Below are 27,986 nucleotides of genomic sequence, written 5' to 3'. Positions count from 1 at the left end.
TAAAACTTTTTTTTTTTTCTTTCTCACAGTAATGCTTGCAAGAACAATCTAATAAGGTTAGCTGGAATTACAGATGCCTGTTCCAACTTGTTAACATATGTGTATAGAAATGTTAATAACAGTTGGATTTTCCTTTGATTTGCTTGTATATGCATGGACTTACATGTGTGTATTAAGACCTTTCTGTGTGCCAGAAAACTTTTGATGTCACCAGCAGTTATTGGAAGACTTTTCTGTTACCCTGGTTTGTACAGAATAAACTCTTCAAGGGAATGCAGTGGGTTTAGCTTTAGAACATTGAAAATGTGCTACAGTTAAGGTACTGATTGCTTAAGGTGTCTCAGAAACTACTTCTTTTTTTCTTTTTTTTTTTTTTTTTGCATACTCTTAGAAAGAGTAGAATGTCATTTTACTTTCAGGGTTGCTGAACCACCAAAAAGGAAAAGAAGAATCAGACTAGACTAAACTAGTTTGCCGATACTTTCTTAATAATGCTTAAAATAGCAAACACCAAATGAATACTTGTAAGAGAGAAGTGGTGCAGAAATAAAAGAAAATCTGCTTATTCTCTTTACAGGAAGTCCTTAGCAGATATTTCCCAATATTTCCCAGTCTTTCTTGTTTTAATGACCGGTTGTCCTGGTTCAGGGCAAATTTGGGAGAGAACCCCCCCCAAAAGAGGCTCCTCTAGGAAAGCAGATTCAATTGGCCCTTCCCCCCAGCTGGTTCAGGAGAAAATACCTCCTTGGTATTAAGCACTAAAATACAAACAATATTAAAGAATAAAACCTCTTGCTGCTCCAAAAGAGATGACAAACTCAGAAAAGTCCCCTCCCCCAGATGCAGCTAGGCTCACTCTGTCTCTCATCAGTCCCTCTGGTGCTGGAAATGCCATGGCCCAGGCCCAGCCAGCTGGGCCACAGGTGCAAGCTGCCGGTGCTCTGCTGGGTGTTCGGTCCAGAGCAGGTTTAAACAGATCCAAAGAAAAGGGGAAAAAAAAAAAATCACAGTCCAGGGAACGTCTTTGCCTCAGCAAGCTAAAACTAACTAAAACAAAGGAGACCACTGTCCCACTGTCTGTCCATCCACAGACAACACAGCAACACAGTCCAGGAGTAGGAATGTGGAGGAGTGAGAGCAGCATCTGAAAACAAACTGCGTGCTTCTTCTCCCCCTCCTTCACTCTCTGGAACAAGTTTTAAAGGTGTAAAACTTATTATTCACCATAAACAGAGCAGGACAATTTGGGATAAAAGCATCATATAGTCAACCTAGTACACCTGTTGTGTGTTCTTTTTGATGAGGTGACAATTGAGGTTTCTGCTTACTGTTTTTAATGTTCATCAATATAATCACTTATTGAACGCAGACATTCTTGAAGAGCTGATGTCGCAGAATATACTCAGTATTACTTCTCAGAGTGCACATTCAAGTAGAATAGAATCTTAAATCATATCCTTTCTCCCATTATATTTGGAAGAGTTTCTAAATTTCCTACACTCTTTATCACCTTTAAGTTCTTCTACTGGGCTACAAAAATATAGTCTTTCATCTAAAATTTCCTCCATTCTTTTTGTGTTACTTTCTTAGACAAAGTAAACATTGCTTAACTTTTTTTTTTTTTTTTTTTGTTAGAACAGGAAATGCAGCCACTGGCACTTAAGTAAGTAACAAGTAAACCTGCATGTCAATGCAGTATAAACTATTTTTTTTTCCTTTTGGTGATTGTTTGTGGTGTTTCTGTATTAAACGTGTCTTGCACCAAACCGTACATTACACTGTAGAAACACTAAATAATGCAAATGTAAGTAGTTCAGAACTAGTTTCTAAATAAGTATCTTTATATTACTCAGTAAAATCAGTACAGAGACTATTCTTCGGCCATAAATTAGATGGCACATTCTAGCCACATTTACACTATAAAAGCTTGGCCATGGGTCTTTCCTGTGGCTTTTTTGTTGCTCTCCAGTTTTAATATGCATCAACAGAAACATCAACAATGCTCAGGAAAACTGTGGTATCTTGAGAGGGATACAGAAAACTGTAAATTTTCTCTTCCAGTAACATCAATCCAGCATCTCATAGGCAGGTCTTGGGCAATATAAGCAGCACAATAGCAATCCCTACATTACCTAAAAGTGCAAAAGATGTGCTAGACCCTCTCTTCACAGTTTCAGTACAAAGGAACAGGAAACATAATTGCTGAAAAACTACTGTTCTCTCGTTAAGACTAAATGAGGAAACCTCCCTTAATACCCTTCTCCCTCCTTTTTCCTGAGCTTCTTTTTCCTTCATCTGCCTCTGTCTCCCCCTTTCAGTGTCTTTACACTTTGTCCCATAAGTCTTCAATATCCCCACAATGTCCTTAAACATTCTTCTGTAAATTTCCACACAATTCTCTTCCTCCTGTATACCATAAATTTCAAGTCCTCATAGTCAATGAACTTCTAGTCTGCAAGGAGTTCTGTGAAGAGAATCTTTTTGGTTGACTACTGCTGTGTGGACTCACATCAGGGACAATAGTCTTGTTGTTCACCTTTGTTAGTCTTAGACCAGCTGGTTCCACATGGTCCATTTGCCTTGATTAAATTACTAAATTTTCTCCACCTGCCATTGTTTATCTGACCTTTACTGAATCTTTGTATTTTTTTTCCCTTAGCAATGTAACCTAATACTATTTTTCTAAGGATTAAACCTAATCTATAATAATTCGTCTGTTTAAATAAAGAAAATTAAACCAGCCAGCCAAAAAGCAAACAAAAGAAAATCTTTTGAAAGGAAGTCTTCAACACAGGAAAAGTCTGTGGGGAATAAATATATCCACAAATCCTATAAGCTTTTCAGGTTCCTATTAGGTTTTGCAGACTAGGTTTAATATGCTGTTCCAACCCCTAAATCACCCAATCTTTAGATGTGGAGGTTTGCCACCTTGACATGTGTCCAAAGGGGAAGCTAATAACACAGAATTTTCTGATCTGTATTCTGCAAATTTTGGGAATTATCCATCTGAGGTGGAAGACTTTATTGACTAAACAGATATTTAATTTAATATGTGATGAACTGTGCTGTGAAAGACACTATAATGCATATCATCCTAAAGCAAATGTTCATATTTTTTTGGAAGATTTTTTTTCCCAGGAGGCTCACTTCCTCTTTACTGACTGAAAACAGAGCCAAATGCAATTTAGCAGCTGAAATTTAGATTTCTAGTACTGGTTCAGTTCTAGTACTGGTTCTATGTAGCATCTGAGAAAATTGTAAGCTCTATAAAAAATATCAGTAAGGAATACAGGAAGGTATCAAATACTAACAAGGCATTCAATAAGCTGTCAAAAGGTAGTTTCCACACAATTTTGCACACTGGTTTTTCTTTGGATAGGGTCCAAGTGCAGCATAATAGCAGTTTTGACAGAGTTCTGCGGAGAGAGAGTCTAACTGACTAAGTTGCAGCTCTGCTGAGACACATCTTGGTGGACAGTACTTTAAACAGAAGGAAATGATGTGCCTTGGTGGCCATGAAGGAGCAGCAGAACATCCTGCATGATGAGGGAAGTGAGTATTCCCCCTTACCTGGTACTTATTAGCTGCATCAAGAATACCAAATCTAGCTTTGAGCTTACCAGTACAAGAAGGAAGCTGACTGTCTGGAGTGAGTTTGTTGGAGAGCCACCCATACGGTCAGGGTCTGGAGCATTTGCTCTGTGAGGAAATGCTAATGTACAAGACCTTGTTTAAAATGGAGAAGAGAAGGCTGTGAGAGAACTGAAGAATGGTTTCCCAGTGTGTAAAGGGAGGTTACTGACAATCTGAGGCTATTTAATGAAATTAATAGTGAGGGAACAAGAGGCAGTGGCCACAAATCGAAAGAGGAGGTTATGACTTGGTGTAATGAAAAAGAAATCTGTGTGACAATAATTGAAAATTTGAAAAAGGAAGAGCTTAGTTGAGCATGGGGGTGAGGCAGAGAAGTGTTGTTTTAAATATTGATTTATATGAATTGACATAATTTGGATTAATTTTTCCTTATTTAAATGTGTTTTCCCTATGACAGTAATTGGTAAATTCTCCCTGTCTTTATCTTAACTTAAAAGTTTTCATCTTGTTTTCTCCCCCTGTCTTTTTGAGGAGGGAGAGTAATTAAAATGGCTGGGTGAGGTTCTGACAACTGTAACAGGCTAAGCTCTCATATTAAATTACAGAAATAGAACAGCAAATCCTATTTCCCTATTCTTGCTTATCAATATATTAGGTGCTTTGATATATTGAGTAAATAACAAAACCCAGAATAACAGAGAAGAAACAAACCACTTCAATCACCAAAGAGTACAGATCAGCTTTTCTGTATCTTAGGCACATGCATTGATTCATGGGCTCTAAGGCTATTTTAAACATATTTAAATAAACTTAAATATATTACTCCCAAAATATTTGTATTTAATTTTATCCTCTTTATATTTCACTTGGGAAAATTTAGGGCAAATTCTGTCTTTTCTTCTTAGTTAGAACAAACTATTTACGTTTTCTGAAAATACATCAGTCCCTGAAAACAAAAAATAAGTACCTTATTGGGAGAATGTTATTCTGAATGGCTACCAATATTTGAAATATATATATTGGAGGAAAATAGATTTTACCCTTACTGGATGGCCAGCCTATAAAATTTTCAGTAGTAACTGCATTGCATATTAGGAGAATAATCACTTCCATCACTACTGTTACATGAACAATTTGAAAATAATAATACTGGCAGCAATAAGCCCCATGAGTAGTTTGAGTACAGAAAATCCTTGTGGGTGTAGAAAGGTAGATTCCTCAGGTTTTTTCAAATTTTCAACTAGGAGCAGTGGATAGTACCTCATTATTTTAGGTGATGTGATTTAATCTCTGTATGTCAGTGGCTCTATTCTGTGTAGTCATTTGTGGTAACTCATCACAAAATAGGACCTATGATGGACTGTCCAAAACTATAAACATAGAGAATTCTGGATATGTTCAGTGAAATAATTTTTCCCCTGAGAGAATTGTACAAGGCAAAATAACAAGAATAAGCAAAAAAATTGAGGTTAATACTACTGGAAATTTTACTAGTGGAAAGAACTTAATGAGTGTTTTAATCTCAGCATAAAAATCTTCAAACAATGGATAGTAAGAATTAGATTCAAATTGACAAAATTTTACTGTATAGAATATATTTCATGAGCATAATGAGATGTAGGTTGATTTTATGGTCACTTGGTGGGATAGGCAACCATGAGGGGAACTTCAATTCATCTGTATTTGTAGGGAATGGCAAATCTCGACTTGAGCATTTAACAGGCAATTGAGAAGAGGTCTGAGTTTGCCCACCCAAGTGTGACATTTAACAAAGTTTCCTAGCTTTAAGACACTGTGCCTGTGCCCTAGTGCCAGTGGAAAGGAGTCACTGAAGCTGTCTTTTTTTTTTTATTATTATTAATGTTTATCAAAAAAAAAAAAAAAGTGCTGAATAAAACTGGATGCAGCTATCTCCTCTCACTGATCACAAAGAAACATGAGAAGGGTATTTAAAATTAGACACACTATATTATGCTGGGGAAATGAGATGGCATGCTGGAAAAAATGAAGAGATTAAGTAAAGGAGAGGATGAAGATGACTGTAATTTTCCATACTTTAATTTGCTATTATTGAAAGTACTTTGAAGACTATTTTCTATTAAGAAAGGAAAAAAGTTAGATAAAAGGAGCACGGTGTAGCTGAAGTTCTATGGTGAAGTCTTACCTCCTTTCACAACTCAGTTGACAGAAGAACTGTGCCTAAGTTAAGTAACAAGAAGATTTTACAAAATATAAACTTAGAAGTGGCATGGCATCATAGATGAAATTGCAGAGTGCAGACTAAATGGATTTGCATATTAAAATATTTTAGTCACAAATATCTGCAATTTTATGAAGTATATGACACTCTTGTTCAACAGGAGACACAACGTGTTTCAGAAGTTGGATGGGTTGTGGTAGAGGCTTTATCCATTTTTTGTGTGGTGCTGGGCTAGGATCTGACTTCTGTGAACGACCTTGGGAAACCTGTTTACAGGACTGGGATCCCAGTTTTGTGAGTGTCCTGTTCCCAGTCACTCAGTGCCTAACAAACAGATGTCAGTAATGGTTTCCTCTGGAAGACTCTGGACACGTTCAGAACTTTCACAATGATTGATATGTTTGCATCTTTCATAGCAACCAGTGCTTAGCTGTGTGTTTATGTGCAAGGTACTCCCCTATCATTATGACTGAGTTATGCCCTTGTCCTGCAGGTCTAACTAAAATTATGCTCAACCACACCTATTTTATGCTATCTGCTCACAGTGTGTGAGTGAGGAATACTAAGCAGAAGAAATATGTGTAAATACATACCACATGAAAAGAAAACCAGAGATTTTCTAGTTTAATTTGGTCTCAGTAAAATACAAAATTTTGGAACAAATGGTTAAACAAGGACTACCTGCAAACTAACAATTTATTAGAAAATGTAACTTCATTTAATATCTATTTATAGAGTGAAAAAAATAAAATAAGAAATCCTGATATTTGATGGGGAAACTAAGCAAAAAGAGGACAAATAATTCTAATAATTCAGAATCTCAGACTCACAAAATATTACATTAAGTATGTATTACTATTTCTCTCAACATAAAAGTTCTGGATTTAGAATATTAACTAATGGCAGATCATGAAAGGGTATTTGTGGTTGTTTTTCTTTCACCAGGAAAATAGGAAATATAAGGATACTTTGAGACAGAGAAGCATGAATATTCCTTAATGCATGTTGCCATCAGGAATTTAACTCACACTGTTTTATGAACATGCAGAGTTTCCAATGTCAATGTGCTCACTTGAAACTATCGAACTTTTTGGAGAAGTAAATGACTACTGACTTATAAATATGCTCTCATATTTGCATATATTAATAAAATTAGTCTTAGAAGAGTGACAATTTAGTCGTGAGCCTAGCAATTGTGCAAAATTTAATATTACACAATAAGTCCTCAGAGGCTTTGATTCCCACAATCAATCATTGAGGTCAATATTTTTATTTTTTTTTTTTAGTAAATTATTTTTCCTGGAGGGATGATTTGGAATAGAGAATCATAAAATTACTTTTTTTTGGTGATCAAATTATTTGTTGGAATTACAAACTAGGAACTAACTAGGAAAACATTCTGGGCAGATTAAAAAAAACAAAAACAAAAACAAAACCAGACCAACAAACCAATTTAAATTATTTAATAAATTAATAATTGTATTACTGATGAGGGGGGTAGTTTTCTCAATAACAGCAATGTAACATGGTTAAACAATCTTTTATTCATAGAATAAATACTTTTAACTAGCAAAAATTAATAGTTACTTTAAAATCCATTTTTGTATCATTCCAGCTATGAGGTTTTCACAGCTACCCTAGCTTCAACCAAGGACAATATTAATTTTTTGTAGTATCTGAGAGGGAAAGTGTCTGAGGAGGCATGACCAGGATCCAGACGTTATTTGTTATCACCTCACATCATTGCTGGAGGCAAGGGGAAGGGACTCTGACTCCTGACAGAAAGAATGTGGTTTCTGGTTAGGAATAAACTTGGCAGAGGAGCAGCCAAGGTAGTGTGGTGACAGACCCTAGCCAGAGAGAATGGTGGGGTGGCATCAAATGTGGTCGGGCTGGATTGGGCTCAGTGAGCATTTTGTACTTCAATCACTCTCTCTCTTGTACACTTTTGATTTTTAATATCATTACTGTTACTGTTTGTTTTCTTATCTCATTGATTTTTACAGTAAATTGTTCTAATCTCAGCATGTGATCTTTGCCTTTCTTGCCTCCAAAACTCCATCCCACCACAGTGGCAAGGGTGAGGGGAAGGGGGAGTGAGAGATAGGCATTTGATTCGGGGGTGTCTCAGTTGGGGACATTGAATTAATTCATAAAACATAACAACAATTAATTCTAGTTTACATTCAAAACTTTGTTCACACATTGAATATCTGAGAATGTGGAAATTGTAAGGTTTGAAATTCTAGTATTTTGCTTCAGATCATTATGAAGACAAAGATCGGATCAAAAAAGTAATTAGGATTTACGACTTCTCAGTAGCTTTTCTAAGGCTTATTTCTTTCCTTATTTGCCTTTGCATGAATAAAATATAATGAAAACAATACATGTTATTTTGATTTAACATTTAGAAAATTATTTTGTGAGGGGAATATCATTTTTTCAAAAATGTACTGTAATGTGATAGAGATATTTGTTATGTGATTTAACTAGTATCAAGTCAAAGAAGGCTGGAAACACTGCAGGAGAAATATTGTAGCTATTAAATCCTGTGCCTGCATGGAATTGCAATACATAATACAACACTCTGAAAATTAAAATGTCTTGAACAATTTTAATAATCTTCAGCCTATTCTATGTATGTATGTGTTTCTAGTATACAGGTTTAGTTCCAATGTTATTTTTTTTAAATCATATTAATAAAAGAAAAAAAACATAATCGAAAAGCAGTTGATTAAAAAATGTACTAGATCAATTGATTTGTGAAGCACCTCCAGCCAAGAACAATTCTAGAGAAGATGACAGAGATTCCTTTATTTTACAATGTGCAACTAAGATCAGCATCAGCCACAAATATTCTCACTGATTTGTGATAACATCAAAGCTAGAAGTAATTTTCTCATGTAGTTCTAGAATTTGAGAGAAGTGTGGAGATTTGGGTATTTTTTAGTGACAGCTTAGTTAGAAAGAAGTATCATGCAAGTAAAGAACTATTTCCTGTAAGAATTCAATCACAAAATGAGTTCAATCACTGTAACACTAGAAAATTGTCAGAATTACAGGGTTATGATACCCATATTGCAAATGTATTAGTTTCAACTTCTGTTATAGGAGGTCAAAAGAAGAGATTTAAGAGTTTTTCTATGAGTGAACTTTGACCAAGGCAAAGATTGTGATGTGTTTTTACTGCATGCACTAGCACCTTAAAACTTCCATATAAATTACAAACTGTAATGCTAATGCAAAGCTACCTGATAGCAATGCTAACTGAAACTGAAGAATTGTACTTAATCTGCACAAACACAGTAATTTCGTAATCAACTATATTTTTGCTAAACTTTGAGCTAGAATTAATAGACTTTTAAAAGTCTATTTGTCATATGAGGCTGTACATCATGTCTCTCTTCAGATTGATGTGGTTAAGGAGATTCCTAAAGTATTGCTAAAGTTAGATGATGAGGTGGAGATAGCTGGTCAAGAGAAACAGTTATCCCTCTGTATTGGTGAGGACTTACCGTGAATATGCTGTGCAGTTCTGGGCCCCAGATTAAGGAGGATATCAAGGTGATTGAATGTGTTCAGAGGAGGGCAACAAAGGTTGTGAAATGGCTGGAAGGAATATCCCATAAGGAGGTGGTCAGGATTTTGGAGTTGTCTCGTCTGGGGAAAAGGACGCTGAGCAGTGGCCTCATTGCTCTCTACTGCTTCCTGACAATGCAGAGGAGAGGGAGGTGTTGATCTCTTCACCCTAGTACCCAGTGATCAGACACATGGGAATGGTTAAAAGCTGCACTAAGAGAGGTCCAGACTGGACATAAGGAAACGTTTCTTCACTAAGGAGTGGTTAAATCCTAGAACAGGCTTCGTAGAGAGGTGGTTGGTGTTAAAAACCTATCAGTGTTTAAGAGGCATTTAGAAAATGCCTGTAATAACTTGATTAGCTTTGAATAACTTTAACTTGATCATCTCTGAAGTGTTCAGGCAGCTGGATTAAGTGATCACTGTAGGTCACTTCCAACTGAAAAAGTCTGTTGCATTCCAAGAAAAGAAATAAGCTGCTGTCCAGACACAAGTGCTGCTCAGTGTGAATTGTAGTAGCCAATGTAGACAATGAAGTACTGGAAAAGTATTCATTGTAATAGAAGTTTATATTTGGTCACCTGAACCATTCTCTATGCTTCATTTAATATGTTGACCAAATATTCAGTTCAGCTGCCTGTGCACTTACATCCTATGTTCTCCAGTGTTTTCTAAGATGTCAAAGACATCCACAGAGTATAATTTTATTTTACTAAGATCACTTGAGAAGTTTTAGTCAAGAAGATTGTATGCTAGAAAGAAAATACATATATATATACACATATATTTATGTATAAAAAGTTCATAAACAATTTCTAATGTATTGGAGATATATAAAAGAGAAAGATAAATTTTTATAATATTTATGTAGTAATACATACGAACAAAAATGCTTATTTCTGCAGCCGAATAATTTTTCAAACTGGGTCACTGAGAATTTTTTATCAGGCTTCACTTTGTACTGCAAAGACATTACTATCATAATAAAATTAAAGGGTAGCGTTGCAACTACTGGATTAATGAAATTCTTTCAAGGAGATCTATTGATTCAATTTATAAACAAAACCCTGAACAACATGGATGAATGTTAAATTTCAGTGATAAATTGACCTAGTGAAATGTGTGCAAATTTATTTTCTTTAAACATGAGAATTTTCTTAGCTACATTTGTTCTTGTTTTCAGTAGATTTCATTGGATTTCAACACATTTGATATTAAGTATCAGTCATATTTTGCAGAAATAATATTATGTAGAAAATAGTCTTTAACACTGTAAAAATAAAATTCATAACTAGCATTGAACATGTAAGTATCCTACAAAATTGCTGATTTAAAGTATTTGTGTTATAAGCATTGAATGCTGCTGATGGTTGGTTTTGAGTGTTGTTAAAGGAGGGATAGAAAACACTACAAAGAAGCAAAAAAAATATTACAGCATTTAGTGATACTCTTTGGTAAATGAAGCATATATCTTCATCTCTCCAGATGGAAATTTATATACAACATATAGGACAGAGTTATGGAGTCACCCCACTCTCTATATATAGTTTTCTATTACATGGACACATTTTTAAGCAAAATTAATTCCTTATTAAGAAGATGTCTTTTCCTGTTTGGATGAATCATGTATCAAAAGTTCAGAACAATGAACAATATCCACAGTATAGACCTCTGAAGTTAGTTACAAATAATTAAATTGTGAGAATCATCAAAGTGATTAATTAGAGCATTAGTATGCATTAGTCTATAAGAAAATCAGTACATTTCAAATAGTACATTTATCTTTGCAATAACTTCCTTAGTATCTTGTGGTATAAGTGAGACAATTTCTCAGCAGTCCAACTGATATTCATTCTTTTCTTTACTTGGTAATTTTCTCTTTTATAGCTTGCCAGTTGACTCCTTTTTAAGGTCATAGAACCCTTTTTCTTTTTTTCCTGAATTCAAGCCTCTGAAGTGAACATGTTTCTAATTGCCAAAATTATTATAAATGGTATTATGCCCAGAGATATTTCTGGCTATTCCAGTCATTAGTTCATAATCAAAACCAAAGACATTTATTGTTTGCATCTCATTGCTTATATTACACTGCGTGCAGTGGTTTAGAGACAGAAAGAACAAATATCTGATATATATACTTTCATTTGATATTCTTGTCTGATAGTATGTTTCCTTGTAGTGAGGGAAAGTTTTTTGCTTTGGGGGAAAAAAACTTTATGAGTTAGAAAAGGACACCTTCTGCAACTAATAGAGCATTAACAAAGAAGACTACAAAAGCATTTTGGCAAAGAAATGGCACTGATATATATCACAATTTTCTCAGGGAAACATCTTTGTAGTCTGAGAGATAATTAGGACAACTAACTCTCTCTTCTAGGAAAGAAAGGGCATTATTTCTAAATAATTGAAGATAATAAAAATCAGCAGTAGGCAACACTCCAGTGAGCTAGGGTTTGGTCAGACTCCTTTTTTCTCCTAAACTGCAGATGTACCTGACTATCAAAAAAGCAAATTTTTTTGCTGTTGTTGCTGTGGGGTGTCATGGTGTTATTGCCTTGGTTTTCTGTGCATGTGCAGTGTTTACATAATTGGTCACATGAAAAATTTAAATACACATTATTGTAAGGTAAATGCAATAGGTGCATTTTTAAAAATGCATAGGAAGTTCTCCTGCAAATTTTAATGCTCTCTTCATAAGAAGCATGCAGATTCATAAAGAAGAAGGAAGGTATAGAAAAGAAGAGTAGAAGACTTACAGAACAAGTCTGCCTTTTATAAACTGTCTTTACATTTTGTCCTCTCCCTATTTAGCTGTTTTATGTCTGTGATATTCTCAGGTTCAGTGGTTCACAGCCCAATTTTTAACTACCCATCTCATCTTTGTGAATGCACTTGGACTCTGGACTAGAGAAAAATCATCAAAGAATCAGTTAGGAATAGTAAATCTCATAATTTCCCCCCAAAATGCTGTCACTTGTTCAGTTATTTTTTTCCAATTACAAAGAAAACAAACCCAAAGCTCAAGAAATGTCAGAAATCGATTATTTAAAAATAAATACCTGCAAATGCAGTGTATCAAACCTCAAACACCCTCAAAGGTTTGTAGTGTCCCCAAGAACATTTTTGAGGAAAAAAACCCAAACAAACCCTCGCAAAATTGCATTGAAACTCACTGTAAATGTACACCAGTATAGTAAAAAATTTGCTGTGTTTAAGTGATTAAACTGTGTGTGTTTTTCCTATATTTTCCTCAAATGTTTTCTATTGAGTTACTCTTTTTTCAGATTAAGTACACTAAATTATCAATCAAATGCTTTCTATTGAAATACAGAGTAAGTGCATAAAATGTGTGTGTGTGTGTGTGTGTGTGTGTGTGTGTGTGTGTTCATTTAAATCCCCTGGTATCTGTGAGCAGTGTCCATCACATGAAACATAATTAAACTGGAAAAGTGATTTGATTTCCTTTTTTTCTACAGCTTTTTCTCACTTTCAAAAACTTTTAACCCAAACTTATTTTTTTGAAGAAAAGTAAACACTGTGAACTCTGTCATTGTTTCTCATATTGTCAGGCTTCAGAGAACAGTAAGAACAATTTTTTGTGATAGACTGATCACTTGGAACTCTGATTTTGCCTCCTCATGGCTCCTTGATTTTTTTTTCAAACTACTACAATCACAAGTTAGAATCGAAAGACAATAAATACTAGAGAAAACAGCTCTGCCTCATAGCCTGATTTGCCAAAATTTAGCCTGCATTCAGTGTTATTTGGCCTGACTAAACAGCATTGCAAAAACCCAAGGCAAGACAAACAACCTTTAATGTAGCGTAGATTCCTGAAAAAGGGGTAAGCTAAAATTACTGGATGAATGAATAAAAGATAATATTGCTGTAAATATGCAGTTGAAACTACTTGATTTGGGGTTGCCTTGATAATTTCCAATTAAGCATCTGAAGACTAACATATTAACATATCAATAGGAACATAATTGTATGTTCATTCTTTATGTAAAATTGTGTTTGTTACACGGTGACTTAATTTCACATTCATTACCCTTTCTTTAGTTTTAGGTCTTATGTGTACTTTCAAGGGTGTTTCTTTACATGGACTCTTTAACTATGAAGCTGTAGCAAGTATTATCGATAAAGCAAATATTATTGCCCATCAATACATAAATACCATGTAGAAATACATTCATAGATCGAGTGGTAGATCAAAGGACAGTGAAGTGATGTTATAGTTTCCTGAAATGAAAAATGTCTGTCTAGTTAATGTTTTATTTTAGCAGTAACTTACAAAGCTTATATTAATAAGTTTTCTAAAGAGAAGTTATGAGATAGAATAAAGCAGTGCTTTAGGACCAGTTATTTACAAAATATTTTTGATTAAAATCCTTAAGACATTGATAAGAACAGAAATATATTTTGGTAAGAATCATAGATAGTTGTAGTAGATTGTTCAGGTTAAATCATGGCAGTGATTCCTGCATCTATTCCCAGCCTGCAATAGTCTATGTTTTGGAGCTAGTTTGATGGTTTGTTACCATCAAATAAAAATTTATTAAAGAATTAAAGAATTAAAGTTCAGTTTCCTTAACTAGGGAAAATAACCTTGATTTTTGTACTCTTTAGTATTGTGACACCACCTGAAGGAAGAACTAATGAAGTAGCATTCTACAGTTACTGTCAAACTGTTAAAGGATTTTGAAAACTGTAATTATTTTCTTGCCTAATATTGAAAATGTTGTGCTCAAGAGAAATGTTATAGATTGGTAGGTGAACAAATTTGTTTTCATTTGAAGAGCAATATATAGGGTCTGAGTCTTCTCTTAATTGGTATGAAATTGAAAGGAAGACAATGAAATTGAAGAAGTGATGACACTGTACAACAGCAAGAGAACATAAAGATATATATATATATATATATACATATATATATCCTGAAATATATATCCTGAATATATGTATATCCTTTTAAGGACCAAAATCCAGGTTTTTGAAATTATAAATCTAAAAAGCTAAGTTATTTGAAGTATTGAATTATTTGAATTCTAATTCTAAAGACATGTCCAAATTCTTTGAATCCATCGGCCGCCATATTTTCCTCTTCCCAGCAACATAAAAATAATTAAAATCTCATTTAAATTCCTACAAATTGTTAACAAAAAAAAGGCAAACTGCGTCTCCTTTTTCTCAAAACATTCCTTTTGCCAGGATTAGGAAAGGAGTGTAAACTATTATTCATATCATTTCCTAATTTTTTATTTTAATATTTTATGTTAACAGCTGAATTTTGATTTATATCTATTTCTGTTAAAAGAATTGTCAACTGTAACACAAAGTGGGCAAGTCAGAGAAAAGTCAAAGTTTGCATTCTCTTCTTTCAGTTTTGATGAATTGTAGCAAATTACATTATTGATTCCTTGAATTAAATATATACAATGAGTAATGTTTACAAATACATAATTCCCTAATAACAGGATTAGAGTCCAGATGTATTATCTAAATGTTCCTAGTATATGATAATCTCAGAAAAAAAGGACATTTTACTTTCCCTAATAAGAAGACATTAATATCTCACACTAACGACACATTAACAGGAATATAATAACCAAAAGCAGTTATAACTGCCATAATTGGGCAGTCTGTTCTTGGCAGTCTGCCACCCTTGCAGCGAAGTTTTTCCTCATATTCCCATGAAACATCCTGTGCTACTGTTGATAGAATATATCCCAGGATACCACTGACCTTCTTGCCAACAAGGACACATTGAGAGCTCATGATTAACTTGTCCCCCAGGATTCCCAGACCCTTCTCTAGAGAGCTCATTTCCAGTATGTCTGTCCCTAACCTGCAATAGTGAGAGGGGCTATTCCTCCCATGGTGCTGGACACTACATTGACCTTTGCTGAACTTCATTAAGTTTCCCTCTGCCCAACAATCTCACTGAATGACAGCACATCCTTCTGGTGTATCAGTCACTCCTCACTGTGTTGGATCAACAGCAAACCTGCTGAGGGAGCAGTCTGCCCCTTTACCCAAGTCACTGATGCACAAATGAGCCAGACTGGATCCTGCACTGGCAACTGGGGAACATTGCTTGCAACACACGCTTTTCAAAGAGTCAGACACTAATGCTTTCTTGAATATACTAACATATATTTACCATATTTTCTAGTATTTCTATCACACAATAGACTGTCATATAATACCTTGCAAACTTTTCCCCATTATCTGGTTTTTTATGTGATGGTTGGGGTTACTTATGTGAAATCCCTGACTACAGCCTAAGTACACGTTTCAATCTTCTTCCCATTTTTCTTATAGGATCAGTAAAAACTGAAAAAAAAATATAATTAATAAAACATTGTAGCACAGTAATGTAACTTAAACCAGAAAGAATCAGGATAGAGCATCATTTGTCCATGATATGTCTAATTCAGAGTCTTCCATCAGGTGACTTTATGTACTTTTCCCTTTTCTTCCAGAAGAATCTGCTATAGTCAGGGTACAGGCCTAACCACATTCACTCATCATTCAGTGTTCTTTTCTTTTTCATATATTGCAAAACTTTCCTTCTTCTCTTCATGCCTGAAGCTTTCAGTAACTTCAGCCTCTTCTTAGAATGATAAGCATTTCTGCATAATTTATCCCAGTAATTAAGTCATAAATATGTCAGATATACAAAGTATAAGATGTGTTATAAATTGCCACTTTTGAAATGAGAGGATTAAGTGATTTGCCTACTGTGATGCAGAAGCTTTCCTATAGTGGAAGAGATCGAATTTATTGCTATATCTATTCATGAAGATATAATCTAAATTATTTCCCAATAGCATATACTTCTTTCTACATAATCGATAATTTCATCTTGACATGTTTACATTCGCTTGAGTTCTCATTTTATTTAACAGATTAAAAGGAAAAAAATAGATAGCTGTCTAGCAGATGAAAACATTCCTGTTGAGCTTCTGAAGATTAAATAAATTTTCTTTCTCAGTAACAGGACTGAATGTCTCTTGCCAGTATCCTTCTTTGAACCCTTTGCCTTTCATTCACACAAACTAGAGATGATGCAGTGATTCTGGTTCAAAGACTGTACTTTGGGGATTTAATGATCCATACAACACCCGACCTATGAAGGCATGATTGCATATATCAGTTGACCTCCTGGATTGTGCTGTGCTGCCCATATTCCTCCACGGGATACGAACCCAGATAGTGATGGTAATTGAAGAGCCTGGAGGGTGCACAGAAATAAAGACGCTGGCCAATCTTTGCCTTTTTCATTAAGTGAGGAAATGTCTTATAAAGACATCCTTTTCTATCAACTCCTTATTAAAAACCTTATAAAGCCTGTGAAGACCACATTACCCAAAATTGCCCCCTTGGACAGGACCTCTGCAGCAAGCCATGGCCACACTAAGTATCAATGCAGGAATTTCAATAACAGAAGGAATTTAAGATTTTAAAGCTAGTTATTACCTCTTTTAGAAAGTTAATTGAATGTGTATGTTTCTTGAGAGAGTTTGATCCTTGTGGCACCCAAAAGAAACAGCACTTGTCAGTGCAGAAGAAAAGAGGAGAAAGGCAAACCGTTTGTTTTCCTAACATTTTGTGAAGAATGCATCATTCTGAGAGAAAAATACAGTTTATTTTGTCATTTTTTATTAGAAAAGTTTATTTATTCTGTTTTTCAAACAAACATTTGCTTTGCCTTCTTAAGAAATAAAAATACTCCTCCTTTCTGCAATCCCATGAAGGATAACACTTTGAAGGTTTGAAGGATGCAGAAATAGAAAAAAGAGTGATAAATAATTATAGATAAACAGAATCTAAAGTCTAGCATATGTATTTTTATATGAACAAATATAACTGTGCATCACATAAATTCAGCAAAACAGCAGATTTTGAAGTTTCACCTGTCTGAGCTGAAGATGCTGCTGCAAGGACACTCACAATACAGACTTCTGTTTCCATCCATGTAGTGACCTATCATCCTGCCTGAGTGATGTGATTCTCTAAGCAAGTCTTAATTATGTGAAGATCTCAAAAAGTTATTGATTTTATCCAACACTCATAAATGTCTGTGCAAGAGGCGATATTTCATATGGGAAATAATTAATGTGAATATATCCGATGCTAACTTCATTGACCTACTCCATTCCTCTGATTTAGTATAAATTTTCCAGCACCTGAAATTCACATCAAGAGTGACAGATGATACTTTTGTTAATATTTTAATACTCTCTTATCTCTGGAGAAAGAGGAGTTTGTGCATTTTCTGGAAGAGCAAGCAGTATACTCGGTATTGAAAAGGAGAAGTAATTTCAAAAGATTGTGGTTTTGTCAGACAGAAGTGGAGATTAAGGATTTCCAATTCAGACAAACAAGGAACAGTGGCACAGAAGGTCTTCCAAAAGTAATCTCATAGGGAAAAAAATAAAAGGAGGCTATGTAGAATTCTGTGCCAGTCATGGAGTTGGCTGAAATCAAGCCTGAAAGCATGGACCTGCCTGAAAGGAAACAGTGCAAAGTAAAAGAACAGTGTACAGCTCCTTCCTTTCCTTTCTCCTACTTATTACACTTCACACTGCTAAATAAAAGATATCCAGGAACCATTTTCCCATTATTTAAGGTATTAGAGAAATTCCTGCTTGTTTGGACCACCACATCCACCTTTCTCAAAGATGTGTCTCCTATAGAGAGGAACAGGCTTCAGCAGCATGGACTGCTTGACTTTAGTCCTACAAATTGGTCTCTCATCCTCTTTAGTTTAGCACTGTCTTATTTTGTTGTCTGTTTTTTTTCAGAATTTACTTTTAATTTTGTTGTATGTTTGTTTTTTGTTTTTTTTTTTTTAATGCCTGAGCTTTTTGTTAGGCAGCACGTTGAGAGGAGAAGGGCTAGGTACACCTGTCATCTTTTGCCATTTTGGTGTACAGGGAACTCTAAAAAGACATTACTGTCATGTCTGTAAAAAGATTTCAGAGTTACTAATTGTCTAAGACCATGAAAACCAGTAACAAATGGGATGTAAGAACAGTGCAAAAGCCAAAAGCTAGATCAGATCCAAAAAGATCATAACAAAATGGGGTAGCCCTGTGCCTTCATTGTTAATAAATTTAGAAGCAAATTTTTTGTCCATCTATAAAGCTGAGAAGTGTCATATGGTTCAAGAGTATCAAGAACAATAAGAGCTAAAAATAGGAAAATTTTCTGCTCCTTTTATTATAGTACAAAGATTCAGCATTAGTATTTAAGAAAAAAAAAATTGAAGGCAGATGTCTAAAAACTATAATTACTTGTAAAATTCTGTTGATTTTACCAAGGGTAGATTATACAAAAATAATATGAAGTTTCTGTAATAAACAAAATAGTTTCTAGCTGCAAGAAATATGGAAGATCACTTTTTCCTCCAAGTGAAATATTTACTGTAGTATCATATGGAGTTGGAAAAAATAAGCAATAATGGACAGCTTGCAGAGTGGTTCATGTCTATCTCATAGGAAGATAGGAACAAGTAATACTGTAAGGAGAAACATAAGTGAAATAACTGGTAAAAATGAACAAGTATTTCTCTGATATATCTTGCAATAAGATTTGGATATTTGTAAATGAAATTAGCTTTAGAAACAGCTTTGAAACTCATTGTGAATACTTGTCAGTATAGAATATTAATATACCACAGAGGAAAAAAAACCCAAACATTGCCAACATTAAACAAAATTTAATGAAACAATGTGAGTAGTAAAATTGTTGACTATGTATCTAATAACTAAAATGTTGGATACAAACCATGACCCTATTATTAGATAAATACTGGGAAAGAAAATTGCCTAGTTAGTGAATTCTTCAGAGTGTGACAAAGGAATGATGAATTAATCTGTTTTGTTTTTTGTTGTTTTTTTTTTTACCAACAAGATAGATTAAATAGTTAACTGTTACTTTTGTCTCTGTTCAAAGTTTTACTGGACCTTTATACAAAGTACAGTATATAGTTCATATATAGAACATCCATAGTTCACAAAGAATTAACTCAAACTTAGCTAGTACAAAGAAAAATTAATACTTTGAAATGGATTTTTGCAATCAGAAAATAACATTTGTCTCGTTCAGAATAGAAAAACAAATGCTAAGGGAGAATGTGATTGTTGTCTATAATTATATAAAACTACTCTTTGTATTTAAAGACAGCTTTAGTAAAAACAGAAATAGCTTATGACAGACAAAAAAAATTAAAAAAAACAAAATCACAATTTGGATTATCAGAAGGTTGTTTCTCATGAAGAAAATTCTCTGAAATTACATTTGAGACCTAAAAATATTCTCCTTTTCAAATGCAGGTCTGTAAGTGAATCAAAAACCAAGGAGGTTATCTGTCCCAGAGGAAGATCAGGTCCAATGGCCCTAAACCACATTTCAAAATCAAAGTATTTAATAATACAAAGTGCATGGCATAATAGAGGGGGTCTTAACAATACTTCAAGCAAGGCTGTGAGCACCCACAGCTTTTAAGTTTACATTGGTGTTTAATCATTTTGAAATAAAGTCATATCCTACATAATTTCATATCTTGTACCTAAAAAAGGCAATAAGAAAATAAGACTCTCAAAGATATTTCTGTTTTCTTGACCCCAGGCCTAACTTTTAATAATGTCCTTTACTGATTGTGTCTGTAATTGACACTATGAGAAAAATCCAGTGGTGAAAAAGTGGCCATTAGACTTAAGAATATCTCTTCAATAATTTTGACTTGGACAAAAATCTGATGAACTGAGTTTGTTACAACTATATGACATAAAAGATCTCTGTGTTCTCTGCAGTTTAGAAAGCAGTTGAGAAACCAAATCTATTCTTTAGAGAAGCAAATAGAAATAAATAATTTTTTTCCTTCATACATATTGTATATATACATATACTTAGTTTGAAGTAGTTTTAATCCACATTCCACAAATATGAGAGAATTATTTAGTGTCTACTTTTCTATGCTAAGAAAATTATAGAAAAATGTGAAACATGGTTTAAAATGGAATATCTGAACAGACACATCAATGTCCATGTTAACTCTCCTTGGGTTTCATAGATTTGACATCAGGCATACAGGAGATACAATCTGCTAGAATGGCAGCCAGAAGACAGATACGATGAAGTAAAGCAGGTAATATGGCACAAAACCTCTGCATGTAGATTCTCAAATCACTTCCTAAATGCGAAACAAAAAAAGGGATAATATGGGGAACCCCACTCCCAAATTTTCTTGAAAAAATAACCCTTCCCAAAATAGTAATCATAAATCCACTGTTATTTAAGATATGTAATTTAATTTTTTATGCATAATGATACAGTGAAATATTAAATAGTAAGTATTATTGTAAATATTTACTATACCATAGACTTAAGATGGAAGACAGGCTGGGAGAATTTCAGTTGCTAAGCCTGGAGAAGAGAAACTGGTGAGATCTAGCAGCCTTAAGTTTTTAAAGGAGGCCTATAAAGAAAGCTGGAGAGGAACTCTTACAAGCGCATGAAGGACAACGTGGAACAGCTTTCAACTGAAAGACAGTATGTTTAGATTAGATGTTAAGAAGAAATTCCTTGCTGTGAAAGTGATGAGGCACAGGAATATGTTGCCCAGAGAAGTTGTGTTCAAGAAGAACAACCATCCCTGGAAGTGTTCAAGGCCAGGTTTGATGGGGCTTTGAGAAACCAGGTCTAGTGGAAGGTGTCCCTGACCATGGGAGGAGGGATTGGTACTAGATGATTTTTAAGGTCCCTCTCAATCCAAATTATTCTGTTTCTATACCTTACATGCATACATATATACAATTACATGTTTTTATGAGATAGTAATATATGCATGCATATAATGATAGGAAAGAATATATTAAAATAAATTGTTGCAACACATATCATCTCCTCTCCTTTTAAATAGCTAATTAAGTTGTTTACATCTTTTTTGTACTCTGTTTATTTCTAGACAGTGAAAGGAAGTGTGTACTTTTTGAACAGGACTCACCTCTGTACTGACTTAGGCTCTTGCAAGAGATGTCACTGGTCATAGTATTTGCACTTTAGATTTCTACATTTGGTCAAACACATATCACCTCAGGAAGTCTGATCAATCTCACACTTTTTAGTTCTATTTCTTCTGCAAATTTTGCAGTTGTACATAAGTTTGTTTTGTTTCATTGCAGTCAGGAAGCACTGCTAAATTCAGTGATGCTGAAGTTTTTTTTTTTGTTTTTTGTTTTTTGTTTTTTGGTTTTTTTTTTTTTTTTTTTTTTTTTTTTTTTTTTTTTTTTGTTTTGTTTTTTTTTTTTTTATTTTTATTGCCCTTACATGAATTTCCTGTCATGAATTTTCAGTAGTCTGTCTCTTTCAAATGGATTAATACTCTGGAGTTGTAAGTAATGAAATCTCTCTGCTGAATGACACAAATATTAAAACCAACTTTCTGCACTTCACTAATATCAGCAGGGTCCCCCAGTTTCAATTTTGTTGAACTAATTCATGCCACTTCAAATTTTATTGCAACTTGAACTTTCATTCCATAATTAATTACATGAGCAGTGTGAATATGCCCTGGATACTGAAAGATTAAAGCCTGCATTTCTACATCTTCGTTCTGACACTGAGCTTTATTTTGCAGCTCCAACATGTGCTGGAGCCAGTACTTTTATCAACACACAGAGAATATAGTTCTGAAATTTTAGATCAAGGCATTTCCTGTACAATGTTAAAAATTAATTTATCTGACTTTCTGACTATTTACAATTTAAAGAGACAGCATCACAGAAGACACATGTGTTTCTCTGGGGCAGCAGCTATAGGCTAGGAATATTACCCCAAAACTATCTGTAATGGTACTAGAAACCTCTATTTAAGTAGCTGGAGCACAGTTCAGATGTGAGCTAGCAGTTTGGTTGTTTTTTTAATCATTAAAAAGAAACAGACACTCCCTTAGAACAAATCATCCCATGTTAAAAGAGTTTTCCAAGGAAGAGGGAATGACTTGCAACTTGGAGTACCGTTATCTCTCAATTCTCTCTATAGTGAGAATGTCATAAAATTGAGCAGTCAACTAATTTTTGGGCTAATTTTGCCTGAAATGTTTGTTAATCAAAAGAAAAAAAGAATGTCTTTCAGTGACTGCGTATCAAGAAATGATATCTCTGAAGAGATGTACTATATGCAAGAGACATTTGGGGGCCCATGGCCACAGAAGGAAGGGTTTTGGCATGAAACAGAGAAATTACACTCAGAGTATGAGAATTCCACCTCTGCTTTGTAGAAAGGGGAGTAAGGGAGTAATGCAGTCATCACATTGTGAAAGAAGGCAAAATCAGTTCTTGTATTTTAAGAACTCAGCTCTTTATCCGTGTCTTCAAAAATATGCATGAGATTCTGTGGTGAATAAATTAGTGTCAGACTTCATTTTATTATGGAAATGCTTTCTCTTAATAAAAAATTGTTTCCTTAAAATATATATTTAGCTTGCATTAAAGTTTTTGAATGCCTAATGAATACTCAAAGAAAGGAATCTTCAACAGTTGAAACAGACTCCAGAGGCATAACTTGTTCATTTATTTCAGTGCACTTGGGCCATTCTGGCTGTATGAAACACTGCAGAATGTTCTTTCAGAAATGTTTCACTTGTCACCAGTAGCACATGGAGGACTCGATCTTATACCTCTACTTTGGATTTAAACTCTACTGAGCAGTCCTCATTATTCACTCATTTCAATATTGCTGTTTTGGATGCCAAAAAGTAAGAAATATCTGGGTCTCCCATTCCATTGTCTCAATTTCTTGTTGTCCTGCTTTTGTCTGGGATAGAGTTAAGTTTCTCCACAGTAGCTAGTCTTGGGCTACATTTTAGATTTGTGCTGGGAATAGTTTTGGTAACACACTGGTGTTTCAGTATTCCTGAGCAGTGCTCAGTGTCAAGCACACAGTGTCAAGGCCTTTTCTGCACCTCACACTACTCTGCAAGTGAGTAGGCTGGTGGTATGCAAAAAGGTTGTGAGGGGACACATCTGGGACATTTGACCCCAACTGACCAAAGGGATATTCAGTACAGTATCACATTGTGCTCACCAATAAATCCTGGTGAGATAAAGTTTGAGGGTGGCTGCTATTGCTCAGGAACTGGCTGGTCATAAGTGATTAGTGGTGAGAATTTGAGGGATTATGCATAATTTGCTTTTCTCTGGTGTGATTATCCTTTCTTTTTCTATGTTTGTTCTGATTTTGGTCCTTATAATTTTCCTCTTTCAATTGTTAAACTCTCTGTAATTAAACCCATAAATTTTCTCTGTCTTTTACTCTTCCAGTTCTACCCCATATACTTCTGTGGGGTGAGAATGAATGGCTGTGAAAGGCGTAATTGCCGGATGGGTTAAACTACAATATTTTGATGTCATTCACAAATAATATTATTTTACATCTGAACTTCTCACTATTTTTTATGCATACTCTAATTTCTTTAATAGGTGCCCCTTCTTTTTATTCTCTTTTTCAAATGAACATATATCAATTTTCCTACTTATTTATCTTTCTACAATTATATGTATATATTTAGCTTTATACAATTTAGCTTTTTGACCTTGAGCCTGTGGCTTTCCCTGAAGTAACAGTGATGACATTGTTCACAGTGTTCCTGAAATATGACTGCTCTTTCAGGTTAGTACAATTTTGTAAAACAATCCATAACTCTACTTTATACTCTCCGGAAACAATGAGAGAACATTTCTGACATAAAATCTCTCAAATGGCAAAGAAAAGGTGTAGGTTGCCTGAGGGTCACTTAAGAGATGTTTCTGTGAGTTCTAATGCTTTCAGTACATTTAAGGGTCACCCATGAATTACAAAGTTAAACCTTTTTGCAGCATGTATGGTATGAATTTCACTAGGCAAGGCCTTCCACCCATAAGACTTAAATAAGAACATTAGAACTAGAATTGTAGGGGACCAAAGCAAGAAAGAAAGTGCACATGAGAAAACTATTTATGCTCATGAGATACATAGGGAAACATAATTTTATTGAACGGAGTTTTCCAAGCCCTCATTATACAGTTAATACTTATACAGTATTAAAAAAAAAACCCAAAATCCAATTTAAAGAGAAATTTTCTAAATTTTTGAGACTAGAATAAACTGATACTTTATAGGTTGATTTGAAACGTCATTAATTTCAGCTGAAAACTGAGGTTTTATCTAAAGTTGAGTAAGAGACCTTTAAACTGACCAACATTCCTTGAGATGGTTTCTTTTCCTTTTGAGGATGTTTGTATATCCTCTTTAACAAACTGCCTTGCATGCAAGCTTTTGACTAATACACCTGAAATACATACATGAAAATAAAAAGAGACAAGCCTTTTCTGGTGGCCCTATAAAGTAACAGCAACAGTAACATTTTTCAAGTAAGAAATAACTCTGAATTAAACCTTCTTTGAACATTTCTGGGGTTTGGATCCTTGTGCATTGCTAATATTTTAATATGAAATGGAGTATAGCTACTCAAAGTTTTATGGAGATGTACTGAATAGTGATGCCTGGCCAGAACAATGTGAAAACATCACATATGCTGATGTTCTAACTTCTGTATTTCTCAAGATTACAGAAAATCTTCTGTGGTGGTTACAGAAGTGATTGAGAGTTTCCAGTTAGCCATGAATTCAGGGAAGAGAGCTCATTTGCACAAATTGATTCATGCATACTTAAAAACATCTGAGTGCTTCCAGGAAGATGGTATAGCAAATAATCAACCAATTAAATCTTCATTGTATAAGGAAAGAATTGAAATGCAAGATATTTTCTTCCTTCCAGTTTTCTGATTCTATGTGCTTATTATCACTGACTTTGAATGAATAGATCATTTCTTTTTGAATTGTAGGCTACAGATTGTTCTACATCTAGTCAACTTGGCAAATTAGGGCATCACTTCTGAAATGTAATTAATCCCCATGAAATTCAAATACTGGAGATGGCAGCCTTCTGATACCCTTTAATGAGTATTCCAAACACTAGTAATTTTATTGTTTATTTTCATGCTCCAGTGACTCTTTTCCCATTTTTCTCAATCTTAGTATAATTTCACAGAAAAAATTAAATTTAAAAGTTGATGAATGAAATACATTCTACTTTCACTTCCTTAAGCAAATAATCAATTAAAAATGTAAATATAGCTTATATATAGGAATTCTAAAATATTTTTGGTAGGACTATAATTAACTTCAAAAGCATCTTTTAATTTTAAGCAATTATAACTGTCACATATTACATGTTGCATGAAATGGATATTTTTGGAAGTTTTTTTATGTCAAGCAGTTTATACTTATCATCAAATTGGGATCTAATCAAGGAACACTCTCCTTTCATTCCTCATTTGTCAGTTCACAACCAGGAGGCTCAGAAACAGAAGGTAGTTGGGAGCTCCAGTGCCATTTGAGCAATAATTCCTCATAGTGATCTTGTAAAACATATTTGTAATTTATGATGTGCAACAAAACTGTTAAGAAAACTCCATCCAGAATTTTTAATTATCTTCTTTGATCTTTTAGGAAGATAGCCTGCTCCAAATATAGTCAAGTGTTCCAAACAGAGTGGCAGACTTAAAGGTCTAACTTGTCAGTAAACTGTTGGCATTAAAACTAATTAAACTTCTGCTTGATGTTCTGTAGAACCATCATCATAATTCTTTAGCAAGGGATAGAGGACATCAAAATCAAATTTTAATTTGACTGTTCCATTTTAATCTATTAGGCTGAGCTAAGAAATTTCTCAGAGCTTTCCTCAGCCATCACACATATAAACCAGATGGGACTGGAAATGAAACGTTTAAAAAGCCCTGAGATCTGCTTACCATTGACGAAAGGCTCAGTTTATGAGATGCAGGGATACTTCAGACAAGACTTTTCTTTTTAACCCTTTTACTTACTGTCTCTGTTACACTCAGGTAGCCTAGACATTACTAAAGAAAAAGAACACTAGTAAAATATGTCACAGGATGCTGACATCTTAATTAACTTAAATTTGATTTTACAGTTTTTACAAACTAAAACGAAACCAACAGAAATTCTATGAAAAATATATTCAAAGACTTTAACAAAGAAATCAATGACAGAAACTACAACAGACAGGCTTTTGGGGAAAAAACAAAAAAGCAAACCAATCAACCAACCAACCAAATAAACAAAACCTCCAAAAGCATATATCCAACTGAACCAAAATAAATCAAAACCCCAAACAGTATACATTTCTGAAATTTCTGAAAAGTCATCATTCACTTCAAAATGAAATCAGAGATTAGTTGTGGTGATGGAAACTTCTGATTTTCTCCTATTCATTGCCTTTCTCACTGAGTCAAAATGACTACAGACCCACCACGACAATTTTGGAGAGGGACAAGGGTTACGGTACAGGCACTGTTCATGCCCTCTGCTGTTGTATACCATCTGCTCCCAAGCATTGTGAGGCTGGGATGGGTGTCCTCATCTCTAAGTGCCAGAAGAAAATAAGGCTCCAGAGAATTTCACTGATCTGGTGAAATCTGGTGCGGATTAACCACAATTCCTCAGCAGGAGACATTTCTGTTTCAGATTTTCCATGTTAGTCCTGCAAATACAGGTATATTGCGGCTAGTGGCAGGCCATGGGCTTATGGGCTTTATGCTGAGTTTGCAGAGTGTCAGAACTGAGGCTTGTAAGGCTTTTTCTGAACTTGACCTGAAAAGGTTTGGTTTTTTTTTTTCACTTGGTTTATCTGTAACAGATTTTTTTTTTTAATGGCCAGATGTCTATGTCTGATTTTGTTTATATTTGCATAGTGTTAAAAAATTGCCATACTTGAAAGGAATATTTGTCTAGAATGAAGTACTGGTAATTCTTACATATTAATGTAGTAGTATACAGGCATATAGACAAGGTACAATAACAAAAATTTTGAAATATAGGAATGCAACATGCAGTGTACATGTGTAGGACACAAGAGAGGGGACAGAGACAGACACTGAAAATGCTAGTGCTGTAAGACCACCTCTTGAAGGGTCAGTGAACTGCAGAGCTGGGAACTGAAAAAAAATTAGGCTTGGAGTTAACAGGGATAAAAAATGCAGGTATCTAACATGTGTAAACCAGATAATAGATTCAGACATAATGTGAAGTTTCACATCCCTGAAGGAAAAGCAAACTGTAAAACATCTTAGAAATTATATAATAATGTAACGTACATCTTACAGTAAGAAGGAAGAAATCTTCACCACCAACCTTATGTTACCCAGGATGATAATGACTCAGCAGTTCAATACTGAATACATATTAGGATTCCAATGGAAGCATGGATGTAAAAATAGAAATTGAGTAGATACTAAGAAACATGTTTATACCAAATTAAATTGCACTTTTACTGCTGAGATTGTTTCCATTTCAAAATTCTTTGCTTTTCTCTACTTCTTTCTTTTCTTTCTACTTCTAATTCTCTACTTTTTCTCTAGTACTCCAATTTGTGCTAATAAGAAGTCTTTGAAAACTTGTCAGCGACAGAAATGGGACTGTCATCTTCACTATCTTTCCTCTTCATGTCTGGGGTTTTCATACTTCTTAGTCACTACCAA

The sequence above is a fragment of the Motacilla alba genome, chromosome 1, assembly GCF_015832195.1.
Source record: "Motacilla alba alba isolate MOTALB_02 chromosome 1, Motacilla_alba_V1.0_pri, whole genome shotgun sequence".
NCBI lineage: Eukaryota > Metazoa > Chordata > Aves > Passeriformes > Motacillidae > Motacilla > Motacilla alba.
This window is presented reverse-complemented; position numbering follows the sequence as displayed.